At 44.5% G+C, this 14766-nt stretch overlaps 1 pseudogene; it reads left to right on the top strand.

Annotated features, from left to right (window-relative positions):
* Positions 1-808: 808 nt before the first annotated feature.
* On the top strand, positions 809-4298 carry LOC119326268 (annotated as a pseudogene).
* Positions 4299-14766: the final 10468 nt, after the last annotated feature.

Here is a 14766-nt window from a genome sequence, read left to right on the forward strand (position 1 = left end):
TGCTTGACGCGCTCATTACCCGTGGTCTTCCTCTTATCGATGAACACAAAGTTCTTTCCTAGCTAGAGCTCAACCATACTATAAGATGAGATTATCCAAATATATACTCCCTCTGTCTCATAATGTAAGATATTTTTTGACATTAGTATAGTGTCAAAAAACTTTTTACATTATGGGACGGAGGGAGTAGATTGGAAGAGACTTGACCAATCCAACACAGCGTCGAAAAGAAAAAGGACACCGGCTGGCACAAGTATACAAATCCCAGCAAATTAAAATTTTGCACGGCTTGTTCTGTTCGATCGTCAGCATCAAGTGGCACTTATTGAGATATATGCCCACTTTCCTGTATTACAGACAATATATTCTTGTAATTAAATGTACAATCAGGAATTTTAAGTGTCCCTGCCGAACTGCCGTGCGTTTTTAGGTTGTAAAAATTTAATGTTTACTGATGAATAAGATATAGCAATATTCTCCTGCTATTATTTTGTTTATTGTTAAAGGAATCTTGTGATGAAAGCCAAATGAACCACCCCACAATCGACAAGTATCCACTTGCACAATAGACAAGTATAGAAATGCATGGTTGGAGTAGTTAATCTTACCGTGGATCTCTGGGAGCACTAGCAGTAGTTGAGTGCAACGTATACAAACTGTTTTGAGTTAACACACAAGCAGATCTCGAGGGAAACATAGGATTAATTCTCCTGGACTGCAGTGTAGTGCAGACTGGCCGCAATATACCTTTTGAGTTTTACTTTGATAGTACAGTATAGATATCACCGCAACAAGACGGCTCTACTCAAACAAAAAAGATCCCAATCCTCTCTCGTCCCCATATGATTCATTCTCTCACTGCCGAGCTTCCCTCGGCCAAACCCAGCAGCAACGAGGGTCTCCTCTCCCCTTTTCGCTGACCCTCTTCTCCACCTCTCCTCACCTTCCTCATCCAGATCCGGTGGCCGGCGGGAAGGGACCTCCCTTTGTCCTCACCTCTGCGCTATCCAGATCCGGTGGCCGGCAGCTCAGGAGTCAGGAAGGCAGTGTCCGACTACGCCTACAAGGACGGCGACCCTCACCTCCTGCGTCGAGTTTTCCGGCTAGGCCTCACCGCCGCTGCACATCTCCTCTCTCTGGTTACGGGGCGGTGCAGGAGGGAAGGGCAGAGGAGCAGTCTAAATCGGCATGGCAGCCAGTGCGACGACGGGGGTGCTGAACCCGCTCCTCGGCAAGCTCAGCCAGCTGCTCGGCCAAGAGTACAAGAAGCTCACGGGTGTGAGGAAACAGGCCGCCTTCCTCAAGGACGAGCTCAGCGCCATGAAAGCCCTCCTTGACAAGATGGAGCTCATGGACAAGCTCGATCCATCGGCCAAGAACTGGAGGGACCATATTAGAGAGATGTCCTATGATATGGAAAATTGTATTGATGATTTTATTCATGACATTGAAGGTGCCAATGCAAAGAAAGGCTTCGTCAGGAAGATGGCTCAGCGGCTCAGGAGGTTGGGGAGGCGTCATCAGATCGCCAACCGGATCGAGGAGCTCAAGGTTCTCGCGGTGGAGGCAAATGCTCGGCGCGAGAGGTACAAGATTGATGATTGCATCAACTCGTGCCCTGGGGCTGTGGTCGTGGATCCCCGGATCCCAGCGCTCTACAAGGAGGTAGCAGGCCTTGTTGGTATTGATGGCCCGAGAGAAGAGCTTGTCAGTTTGTTGATGGATTCTGAGAAAAAACTCAAAGTGGTTTCGATCGTAGGGTTTGGAGGTTTGGGTAAAACCACGCTTGCCAAACAAGTGTATGATGAGATTGGAGAGCAATTTACCCGCAAAGCATTTTTCTCAGTCTCCCAAAGGCCAGATGTGAAAATCCTTCTCAGTGGTCTACAAAAAGATCTTGGGATGGGGGATTCTTCTCATGCTTGCGAGTTGCAAGATAGTATTGACCGCCTTAGAGAACGCCTCAAACATGAGAGGTATGTTTTTTCTTCTATACTCACTCCCATGCTTGAATGGGCTAGTTAATAATTGTATGGCAACAAAATTTAGGATTGAACCCAAGATTTTCTTTTATTTATATCCCTAGTTCCCTACAATATTTCTATTTCTCCCTTTCAATTTTGAAACACACGTGTCACTATCCCTTACTGTCCTTTGTTTCCTTCATTTTAGTTTTGATGCTTTCCTATGTACCTTATAACCATAAGCTGGTATAATGTGTGAATAACTCTGCAAAAATTGCAACAGGTACTTTATTGTAGTTGATGACTTGTGGGATCAAACAGCATGGAATATTATTAGTTGTGCCTTTCCGGATAATGGTAATGGAAGTAGAGTAATGATAACCACACGATTGGACGACATAAGTGTCAGGGCGTGTCACAATGACCATGCTTGCATTTACAGAATGAAGCACCTCAGAGAGCAAGACTCAAGAAGATTATTTTTTAATAGAGTATTTGGGTCTGAAAATGTTTGCCCATCACAGTTCAAAGAAATTTCGGTTGAAATTCTCAAGAAGTGTGGCGGATTGCCACTTGCAATTATCACCATAGCTAGCCTATTAGCTAGCCACGAAGTAAGATTGTTGAATGCATGGGAGAGCATAAAGGATTCTCTTGGTGCCAAGTTTGCCACAAATCCCAGCTTGGAAGAGATGAGGGGTATACTGAACCTTAGCTACATGCATCTTCCTATTCATCTCAGGCCATGTTTTTTGTACCTTGCATGTATCCGGAAGACCGTGAGATTCAGAGGGATGGCCTGGTTCGGCAATGGATAGCCGAAGGCTTTGTTTGCAGTTCGAACGGAACGGATTTGGATGATGTTGCGAGAAGTTATTTCAATGAGCTTGCCAACAGAAGTCTGATTCAGCCCGAAAAAACATTTGGTGGGGAGGTACTTTCTTGCAGAGTACATGACATGATGCTTGATTTCATCCTAAGCAAGAGTACAGAAGATAATTTTATCAGTGTAGCATATAACTATGAAGACATGGCAATATTGCGCAGTTGCGAGTACAAGGTTCGTCGATTATCCCTCCAATCAAGAGTAGGTGGTGCAAGTGCAACATCGGAGACACTTGCTACTAGCATGTCACAAGTTCGATCATATGCACGGTTTGGAGGGCGCCAATACACACCTCCATTTTCACAGTTTAAGTATCTACGGGTGCTTGCCTTTGAGTTTCCGTATAATTGGGAAATGATAGTCGACCTCACTGCAATTGGTCATTTGTTTTTACTGAGATATTTGATGGTTTCAGCTGCATCAGCAGGCGTAGTGCTCCCAACAGAAATTCAAGGGCTAGTGCATTTGGGAACTCTGGAGTTAAATTGCGCGTTGACGCAAAGCTTTCCTTCAGATATAAGTTATTTGGCGAACTTGTTTCATCTGGTGCTTCCAGGGGGTATAGCGCTGCCTAAAGGGATCAAGAAGATGAAATCTATCCGCACCCTGGATTGTCGGGGCCTGTCGGAGAGTTCGCTGGAGGATATCAAAGGCCTTAGTGAGCTGACCAATCTGAAGGAATTGAACTTAAACACGTATTACGACGAGTGCTTGACGTTGGAACAAGAGGATGCTTTGGTCTCCTCCATCGGAATGCTCCGAGACCTCAAGTGCCTCGACCTTCATTGGCAGCAGCGTGGATGGAGTGACCCGGACAGCCAGTTGGAGTCATTAACTGACCCTCCTGCCCGTCTCGAGGTACTCCGTCTGTCAAAATGGGGGTTCAGTAGAGTTTCCAAATGGATTGGTGAGCTGCGTTGCCTCCGGATCGTCGATCTGTGCGTGTTGCACCTGTCGAGTGATGGGGTTCGTGTTCTTGGAGAGCTCCCCTGCCTCGTCGATGCTAGGCTCTACCTGTGGGATGTCTTCCAAGACAAGGCCGTGGTGGTCGGCAGGGGGTTATTCCCGGTTCTGGAGTACTTTTGGTTTTGGTCTCATGAAGATGTCACTGGGTATCTGCGCTTCGAGGCAGGAGTTATGCCCAAGCTACGAATGCTCAGCGTGAGATTCGACTGGAGTGAGTGGAGAGGTGCTACACCAGTCGGCATGGAGCACCTGCCCTGCCTCCGGCACATCGACGTGTGTGGCCAATATAGCATCGTCGAGTCAATAAAAAATCAGCAAGATGTACGCGCTGACATCGAGTCTGCCTTCAAGAACGCTGCAAGTGTGCACCCAAGGCATCCCTCTGTTACTGTTACAGAATACTAGATCCGCCTCTCGTCGTCTGTAACTCGATGAGTCGTCCTGGCACTCTGCTGTCTTAATTAATTAATTTGTTAATAACATTTCCCTTGCGTATTTGATTTCTTGAGTAGTGTAATCCCCATATACTTGAGATTTATTTTTCAATGGGAAGCGCACACCAGACAGCAGAGTTTGGACAGCAGCCGTTGTCCTAAAACAAATTTAGGACAGTGCATCTTAGGCATTACTTCCTCCGTCCGGAAATACTTGTCCTAAAAATAAATAAAATGGATGTATCTACAACTAAAATAAATCTAGATACAACCATTTCTAGGACAAGTATTTTCAGACGAAGGGAGTACTACATTGTAAATATCTGGTAGTTAGAATTGAACATGGACAAACCGCTCCTCCACCCCCACCTCTCCTCGCCGCCGCCAACCCTAGCCGCCGCCCAGCCCTCCTCCACCCCCACCTCTCCTCGCCGCCGCCAACCCTAGCCGCGCCCAGCCCTCCTCCACCCCCACCTCTCCTCGCCGCCGCCAGAGGCGGTCTCCGGGCAAGTCCGGGGCGCCGCCAAGGAAGGTGGCGGCGGGGCAAGTTGCTGCTCTGCTTCCGCGGGGGCATTCGGATCTGGGGCGGCGGCCCCTCTGGTGAGGCACCACCGGCTTAGCGGCGGGCGGTGGTGCGGGCGTTTGGTTCCGGCGTTCTTGGTCGCGCGGGCGGCGGAATCTCGGAGGACGAGGGCGACGGCGCCAGATCTGGCGCCCCTCCTCCCTGTACGGCGTGTTCTCCCCCATCCGGCCCGCTCGTGTTCCATGGGACGCCGGCGCTGGTGGTGCTAGTGGTGGGGAATCCAGTCCGGGCGAAAGCCATGGCCGACCATGCTCGGCTGCGTCGACGGCGACGCCTGAGGGCGCCGTGTCCCTCCTTGGAGGCGTCTGACAGGTCTGATCCCCCCACTCCCCCTTCCCCTAGTTCTCCCGGGCGAAAGCTCCAACTTTGTTGGGCGGCGGCGGCGCCATCGGCGTCGTATCCTTCTTGAAGGCGCCGTTTAGGGAGCTTGGTGGTCGGTGGGCGCTGTTGGGGTGCGGGGGGTGGCGGCGGTGGTACCCTCCTCGTCCTAGCTCTTGCTTTCCATCGCCATTGTATCTTTCCGCTCTGCAAGGTGGTGGCGCTGTCTAGAGGACGGCGACGTTGGTGGAGCGGTGCTTCATCTTTCACATTGATGATGGCGGATCTCGGCGGCATGGTGCTGTGGAGACTCGGCGTCTGATGCGCGGAGATGGACTCGTGCAGGAGGAGGAAGCTGTCTGGCGTCATGGGGACGTCGATGGCAGACTGGCCAGACAAGGTAGAAGCCTCAATTTGATCTGAAGACGGACATGTGGAAGATGGCGGCGACGACACACGAGTGCGTCTGACCGGATTGCGCCCCAGACCCAGTATGTGGCTCGGCTGGGGTTACCGAATGAGTTTCGGCTTCCGGCTTTTGATGTTAGGCTTAGGTGAGTGACTTGGGTAGTGACCCAGCTAGCACCCCCTCATCATATTGGATAGGAGTAGCGGCACATGTTGCCAAGATGGTGGATTCAGACACATTGTTGTAATACTTTGTATGGTTATCAAGAATAATCAATAAAGTGGCCGTATGCATCTCCCAGATGCAGAGGCCGGGGGTCATCCTCCTTTTCTAAAAAAAAAAGTTAGAATTGAACATTAGAAACCATGTTATGCTCTACTACTGCACAAGGAGACTGGGATCTAAATAAGAACAATCAAGTCACAGATCCAATAAAAAAATTGTCCATTAATAACTTTTTCAGAATGCGTCATAAGGAGGCCCGGCCGGGTAGCCGCTCAACGAGGACAAACATCGTGTAATTGGACAGTGTCCTAATGGTCTTCACCACTTGTTCCTCGGCTGCATCATCCGCCTTGGCTCGGCTGCGTCTGGCAAGGAAAACATCAGTGCCAATGTGTCAGATGATGATGCCTAGAATGCCACGAGCTTTGTGCTCCTACTGAGGGAGCATGCAATCACTCGTTAAATTTTTCTTGCAACATTCTTTCATATTTTCCATTTCTTTTTAATTTCATAACATACTATGGTTGAAATTCGTAGTTTTAGTCTTGACAAAAATATTAAGCAAATAGAATGAACTGAAGATACAATATTAAGTTATTAACGGCAGTAGAATATAACTAGAGCAGAACTAGCTGTAAGGAACAAGCTGAATACTAGATGTGAATCAGTGTGGAGAAAGAACTGAATTTATATGTTCGATACTACGGGATGTGGATACTCTTTTCTTTTGCAACAAGCGGATACTTAAATCTTTGTAGCTGGAAATTTTAAACTATGTACCTGTTTGGAGTCCCTCCGCTCCACCACTAGTAGAAAACAGGGCATATGTTCGGGCCAGATAAGCCCATTAGTCCCGGTTCAGTTACGAACCGGTACCCATGGGGGCATTAGTCCCGGTTCGTGTCTCAAACCGGGACTAAAGGCATTAGTCCTGGTTCAAATGAGCCTTAACCGGGACTAAAGGGTGGTGTGCCCTTTAGTCCCGGTTTGTGTCTCAAACCGAGACTAAAGGCCTAAAGGGTGTTATGCCCTTTAGTCCCGGTTTGTGTCTCAAATCTGGACTAAAGGGTCCATTTTCAAACCCTACCACCCACCCACCCATCCCCATCACCTTTTCAGTTTTGTAAAAAGCAAAAGAAAATGATAAAAACTTCAAAAATTAAAATCCTTTGATATGTAGTTATGTTACTACATCTACTAGTTAGGAAAATTAAAAAACTTATATTTGGACATGTTTCACAAAAAAGTGTTATGAAAATGTAAAACAGCCATATCTTTTGCATACGATGTTAAAAACCCCCGCATAATATATCAAAAAAATCAGCACGAAAATGCGCATCCGATTTTGACCGCCTACGACATGTTTGCAGTTTTTTAGAACCCTCAAATTCTAAAAGGAAAAAAAAAAGTTATGCTCAATTTTTTTTTGAATTTTCGTTAAATCTGGTCAAACTACTTATTCAAGAAGTATTAGTGTTACTACATAACAAGAATATTAGTGTTACTAAATAATTATTTCAGTTTTTTTGAATTTTGGTCAAATCTGGTCAAATTATGGTCAAACTGTGCCCAAACTATAGTCAAACTATGGTCAAACTTATTATTCAAGAAATATTAGTGTTACTAAATAATTATTCAAGAATATTAGTGTTACTAAATAATTATTTCAGTTTTTTTGAATTTTGGTCAAATCTGGTCAAACTGTGCTCAAACTATAGTCAAACTATGGTCAAACTTATTATTCAAGAAATATTAGTGTTACTAAATAATTATTCAAGAATATTAGTGTTACTAAATAATTATTTCAGTTTTTTGAATTTTGGTCAAATCTGGTCAAACTGTGGTCAAACTATAATCAAACTATGGTCAAACTTATTATTCAAGAAATATTAGTGTTACTAAATAATTATTGTTTTCTAGAATAATAGTTTCAAACTCAAACAGTGAAACGTGTGACTTCATGCTCAAACCAAACTCCTGAGAGTTAATAGGATTGACATCTTACTATTGTCGGGAAACAACAAGTGCAGACTTCGAAACGAGGAGGAATAGAACCCGGAGGTTAAGCGTGCTCAGTCTGGAGTAGTGAGAGGATGGGTTTTAGTTGTGTTTCACCTTGTTCGGGCTAGGCACCCCGTCTCTCTCTGTCCCGTGCACCATGCGCATGCCTCCTTGAGTTCATGTCATGTGTTGTATCTATTGTTGTACCCATTCTCTTTCCTTTTATCAATGAAAAGATACGCAAGCTTTGCGTATTCATGAGAAAAAAAAGCCAACCAATAAATAGTAATACACCGGTAAAGAGGTTCTTAATATAAACTTTAGCTCGAAGTATAAAATATAACATGTAAAGTTGAAGGTACCACTACAGATCAGCTACTTTGCCGTCTGCCACGGCGGACGGCAAAGGCATGAATGGCGGACGGCAACAGACTCCGGGAAAGAAAGGTCCGGTAAAAAGCTACTTTGTCGTCTGCTTTTGGTGGCTGACGGCAAAGGGGAATTTGCCATCAGCAGCAGACGGCAAAGAAAGCAGACAGCAAAAATTGCGATGTTAGTCCGTTAGGTGGCTAACGGCAGGCCTTTGCCGTCCGCCACTGACGGCAAAATTTGTCCTGCCTTTGCCGTCCGCCGTATGATGTCAGCTAGACGTCACTACTTTTTGCCGTCTGCCACTGTAGGCAAACTGACCAAATGGGTCAGCTCCTAGGAAGCACAGTTGGCTGCCACGTGTCTTCTTTGCCGTCCGTGGCTGTTGGCAAAGAGCCCGTTGCCGTCGGTGGCTAACGGCAAAGAGCCTGCATATTGGCTATTTTTTTCTGTTTTTTTAATCCAACAATTTTCAAAACAAATATATATGACATATATAGATATATTTCACAGGGCTATTTAACAGCAAACATATGACATATCCAGCACATAAGTTTCATCGTACATACATATATAGTTCCATCCATTCATACATAGCAAGTTGCACATACAAATAAGTTGCAACCATTAGGAAGTTGCACATACATATTACAATGCAAAGTTTCATCAAGATAGCAAGTTCCATCGTAGCAAGCTAGAAGAATACTAGAAGAGAATGAAATAAAAAACAAGCACTCCATCATAGCAAGCTAGCTTCCGAGAAGTGAATGGAATCTGCAAAATGGCAAATAAGAAAGTTAGGAAAAGGTGACTAGAAGAAGAAGCACGCCAACATTTGTGAGGTAACTTAGGTGAAATGGATTGTTTATGAGCTAACTTAGGTAAAATGCATCATTTTAGAGCTAACGTAGGTAAGATGGGTCATTTTGGAGCTAACGTAGGTAAAATGGGTCATTTTGGAGCTAACGTAGGTAAAATGGGTCATTTTAGAGCTAACGTAGGTAAAATGGGTCATTTTAGAGCTAATGTAGGTAAAATGGATCATTTTGGAGATAATCTAGGTAAAATGAATCATTTTGGAGATAATCTAGGTAAAATGGGTCATTTTAAAGCTAACTTGGGTAAAATGGATCATTTATGAGCTAACTAAGGTAAAATGGGTCATTTTAGAGCTAACTTAGGTAAAATGGATCGTTTATGAGCTAACTAAGCTAATTATGCCGTTTTTTTACATAAGTAAGCTAAGTACATGTCATTATTGAGCAAACCTAGTTAACTAAGCATATTATAACTAACTTAGGTCATTTTGGAGGAAACAAAGCTAAGTATAGATCGTTTTAGAGCTAACTTAGGTAAAATGGCTGGTTTTGGAGGTCAGTAAGCTTATTAAGTCATTTTGGAGGAAAAGAAGCTAACTCTAGGTCATTAAGGTAAGCATATTGGAGGAAATAAAGCTAAGTCTAGGTCTTTATGCATTTGTGAAGCAAAAAACTAGAGAAACTTACCGTGATCATGGAGGTGTAGGAGCGGGCTGGCTTGACTTTCTTGTAAGAGGCAGTGCGGGCCATGGCATACAGGTCGTACCCCTCTGGTACCTTATCCGTCTTATTGTAGCATGCCTGAAAGAGAGAAACAAAGTAAATTAGTAATTAAAGGGCTCAAGCTAGCATGATGAATGAATTTCATTAATCATGAAGCAAACCACATACCCAGTTTCGCCCGAACTGATATAAGCTGGAGCTACCTTGATGGTGTGGCACACCTTCAATTTGGGCACGTTTGTCCTTAGCCTAAGTCGGCTCCCCTTCCACCTTTCAACACCTGCCATGACAAAGAGTAAACGAAATTAGTACAACATAAAAAAAATACCGACATGAATAATAATATGTATATCACTTAAGTGTATCATCATCAAGTACAACATAAAAAAATTGAATACCTGACACTACTAATAATCTTGATCAGTATCATCAATAAATGCATAATCATCATCATCACTATAATCAATGACGGGCTCATAGGGTTCAGTGGAATCAACATGTGGAAGGCCACCTTGACGTAATCGGTCAAGCATTGACAGGTCATCTGCAGCAGTAACCTCTTCTTGTTCTGGCTCTTCTTGTTCCTCCTCTGGGGTGATGTGGGATTCACTGTCGCTGTCTACTTCAATGTTTTGGGGTGAAGTATAGCGGTTCTTGAAACGCTTTTTGGAAAGACGTGTCTCTTGGAAGAATTCTCCTTCATATGTGTCTGGGTTAATGTGAGGTTCATAATCCTCTTCCTTTGGGGGAGATAGTCTAGCACGTGGCAGCACTTCATAAACGACATCCCAACCTTTCAGATTTGGATTAGTTTGGCAGGCCCGCGGTAGATAGAATACTTGGGTCGCCTGTTGAGCCATAATATAGACATCAGGAACATCTAAATGGGTGCTTTGGTTGATTTCAACTAGCCCTATATGTTCATGAGTCCTTCTAGTCTCCTTCGGCTGAAACCAATAACATTTGAAGACTACGACATTCGGTGGGTTTTCACCATAGAATAGAAGTTCATAAATTGCTTCAACTCTCCCATAATACTCGGTACCTCCTTCGCCGATAGCAGATACATAACAATTTGTAGACTTTCGGTCGGCCATAGATAGCTCTTTGCCATAGGTACGAAAGCGATACCCGTTGATGTCCTATTTGTCAAATGAACGGACCTTATAGTCAAAACCATTAGCGACTTGTCTCAATTCGGCGTCCATAGACTCTGAATTAGCCTACAATTTTAATATGAAAGGATTGTTGCATTACGCACAAATTAGCGAATGAAATGAAATTATCTAATAGAAATTACCGTTTGTTTGAACCAAGAGATGAAACCGGGATAGCCGCCTCCTTGCTTTGCGAGAAGCTCATACTCTTCGACGGAATCCTTTTGGATCACCGCTCCAAACGAGAATATGGTGACGTATCAACTGTATGACATATCCAGGAATAAGAGCAGTTCAAAGGAAATAGAAGTTGCGAAACAATGTACCGAGAACTTACTCGATGTACGGCCGCACTTCTATAAGGTTGTTGAAGATATACAACGAAATGGTCCGTCATTCTTCGTTATCCAAAGATACTGGATGTGAAACACTAGCTGGTGCGAGATTCCCTTTGAATAGGCTGAGGTTGGATCCACCCTTTTTAGGGTCGTCAGCATTGTACCGAGGCTTCGGATTATGCAAATGACGATTTTTGGCTTCGTAGTGTGCTGTTACGAAGTTTGCCACCTCCTCAGTGATGAATGCCTCAGCCATCGATGCTTCAATTCTACGTTTATTTTTACATTTTTCTCGAAGCGTCTTCTGCATCCTCTCAGTTGGGTAGCACCAACGATTTTGCACGGGCACCCCCAATCTTGCCTCGGTCGGGAGATGCAAAATCAAATGTTGCATTGGATTAAAGAAGCCCGGTTGAAAGATCTTCTCTAACTTGCAGATCAACTCCGGCGCCAACTCTTCCATTTCTTCTAGAACGCCAGGCGATAGTTCTTTCGCACAAAGAACACGGAAGAAATAGCTGAGTTCTGCCAATACCAGCCATTCATCCTCAGGGATGAAGCCACGCAACATCACTGTCATTACCCGCTCAATCCATATGTGCCAATCATGACTCTTGAGACCAAATATCTTCAATTTATCAAGACTCGCTTCCCTCTTTAGATTCGCTGCATACCCATCGGGGAACATCAACTGCATTTTCACCCACAAGATAATTTCCCTCATAGCTGACCTTCCAAGATTGAACCATGCCTTCGGCTTCGTCCAGTTCTGCTTTCCTTTCGGTTCTTTCATGTTTTGTAACGGCCTATCACATAGCGCCTCCAGATCGACTCTAGCCTTAGTATTATCCTTTGACTTCCCATCTATGCCGAACAATGTACCAAAAAGTGCCTTGACGATATTCTTCTCAGTGTGCATCACGTCGATGTTGTGTGGGCAAAGGAGGTCTTTGAAGTAAGGCAGATCCCATAAGCATGTTTTGTGAGTCCAGGCGTGCTTAGAATTATAACCCTTGAAGTACCCTGGACGCTCTGGATCTGGCTCGAGAGCATTTAACTGATCCAGGATCTGTTGGCCTGTCAACGCAGGTGGTGCAGAGTTTTTTACAACTCTACCTCTGATGAAGTTCTTCTTGTCTTTCCTGAACTTATGGCGAGGATCCAGGAACTGTCTATGCATGTCGAAGCAAGAAAACTTGTGACCAGCCTGAAGCCAACGAAACTCAAGAGCTCCCTTGCATGTGGGGCACGGGAACCTTCCATGCACACACCAGCGAACGAATAGCGCATACGCCGGCAAGTCATGCATCGAGTACATGTACCAGACACGCATTATGAAGTTTCGTTTGCTATAGGCGTTGTATGTCTTGAAACCATTATTCCAGGCTTCTTGCAATTCGTCCTTAAGCGGCCGCATGTACACATTCATATTTTTCCCTGGATAGTTGGGCCCTGGAATTATCAACGTCAGGAAAATGTTCTTTCTTTGCATAATCTGTCCGGGGGGGAGATTGAGTGGAAAGACAAATATGGGCCAACAACTGTATTGGGCTGCCATCATACCAAACACACTGAACCCATCCGTGTTGATGCCGACTCGAGGATGCCTCGGATCTGCCGCTTTGTCAGCATGTAATTCATCAAACTTTTTCCATGCAACACCATCTGATGTGTGTACCATCATCAGATTCCCATCTGCATCTAGTTCGGTTCTTTTGCCTGTTTTGTGCCATGTCATCTGTCTGGCCGTCTCTTCGACCATGAACACTAACGGGGATTCCCATCTGCATCTAGTTGAAGTCTTCGTACGATTGGCATATACCGAAGAACACTAACGGGGATTTTGGTCTGTGTCTTCTTACCCATACCGTTGTCTACCATAATATACCTGGAAGACTTGCAAATGGGACAATAGTTCAAGTCCGCATAGTCAAGCCTAAATAAGGCACATCCTTTCTCACAGGCATGTATCTTCTCATAGGGCATCTTCAGTGCACAGAGGATTTTGTCCGACTGGTACAGGTTTACAGGCATTACATGGCCTTTGGGTATAAAGTGTCCAAATACTGTCATAATTGTGTCGTAGCATTCTCCGCCCAAGTTGAACTGAGCCTTCAGAGCCATTACTTGTGAGATGGCATCCAACTGACAAAGCTCGGTGTGCTCGTGGAGCGGACGTTTTGAAGACTCCAACATTTCATTGAAGGCCTTCGCAGATTCCTCCATCTCCTCGTCCAAATCCCGAGCATCATCATAGTCTTGCACCGTGTTTTCCATCCCGGTACCATGCTCGTCGGTGCGACAACGATCCACCTCAGCTCGGTCACGTTTGGCAGACTCACCATTAAATGTCCACACCGTATAATCGGGCGTAAAACCAGTCTTCTGTAGGTGTTTGCCCATTTCAGCCTCTGTCCTCTTTTCCCAATTGTCGCACCGGAAATAGGGGCACCAGGTTTTCCTCTGGCCATTTGCAAATGCGGCTTGCACAAACCCCTTGGTTTTTGTGAACCAATCAGCACTCCATTTGTTCTGACCAGTGTGACCGGTATACATCCACTCACGATCACTCATCTTGACTTTCAGAGCTACTGGACACACAACAATTATATATATAATTCATCATGTATATATTCATCAGTTGATCTACTTTGTCAATTTTATTACATCCATGCAACCTACACTCTAATAGGTAATGATAGGTCCTAATCCCACCCGAGTATGTGTAGATTGGGTTCATTTTCCCATGCTATGCTCCGGATCTGACGCAAAATTTTGGCAGCACCTCCCCGCTGTTCTCCTAATACACGTCTCTGCAATAAACAGAGAGGATGTGTACCCGGAGAACAACAGGGGAGGCACTGACGAAATTTATGCGTCAGATACGGAGCAAAGCATATGGGAAAACGAACCCAATCTACACATACTCGGGCAGTCCATGGATAGCATTGGACAATTCGAAAGAATCAAGGTTATAAATATGCAAATGCATGCATATTTATAACTATGACGCTTTCGAATGGGAGACACATATTGGTTACGCATACTGATGATTCAAAACACATATATAGCTAGCTATCAAATTTCATCGGCACGAACACCGGAACAGAGGAAACAATTAATTGGGGAGGAGGACATGTCATTTGTGCTCACCCACGAACGAAGGGGCAGAGCTCGTCAAACGCACGGCGAGGTCGTCGAACACCAAACCTCGCAGCGATGAAACAACTACACATTTAAATCTACCCGATCAACACAATTATATATGATGTTTTTCATAACAAAATCGAAAATATATGACCTAACTAATAATTCTTCTACTTCTTCTACTTCTTCTACTTCTTTTCTTCTTCTTCTTTTTTCATCTTTTTTCTACTTCTTTTCTTTTCTTCCTTTCTTCTTCTTCTACTTCTTTTCTTCTTTTTATTTTTTCATCTTTTTTCTACTTCTTTTGTTTTCTTCTTGTTCTAGTTCTTCTACTACTTCTACTTCTTCTACTTCTTCTAATTCTTTTCTAACACTAACACTAACACAATCTAGCACTAACAATTAAACAACCAAAAAATGAAAAAGCA

Source organism: Triticum dicoccoides, chromosome 6B, assembly GCF_002162155.2.
Source record: "Triticum dicoccoides isolate Atlit2015 ecotype Zavitan chromosome 6B, WEW_v2.0, whole genome shotgun sequence".
Classification (NCBI taxonomy): domain Eukaryota; kingdom Viridiplantae; phylum Streptophyta; class Magnoliopsida; order Poales; family Poaceae; genus Triticum; species Triticum dicoccoides.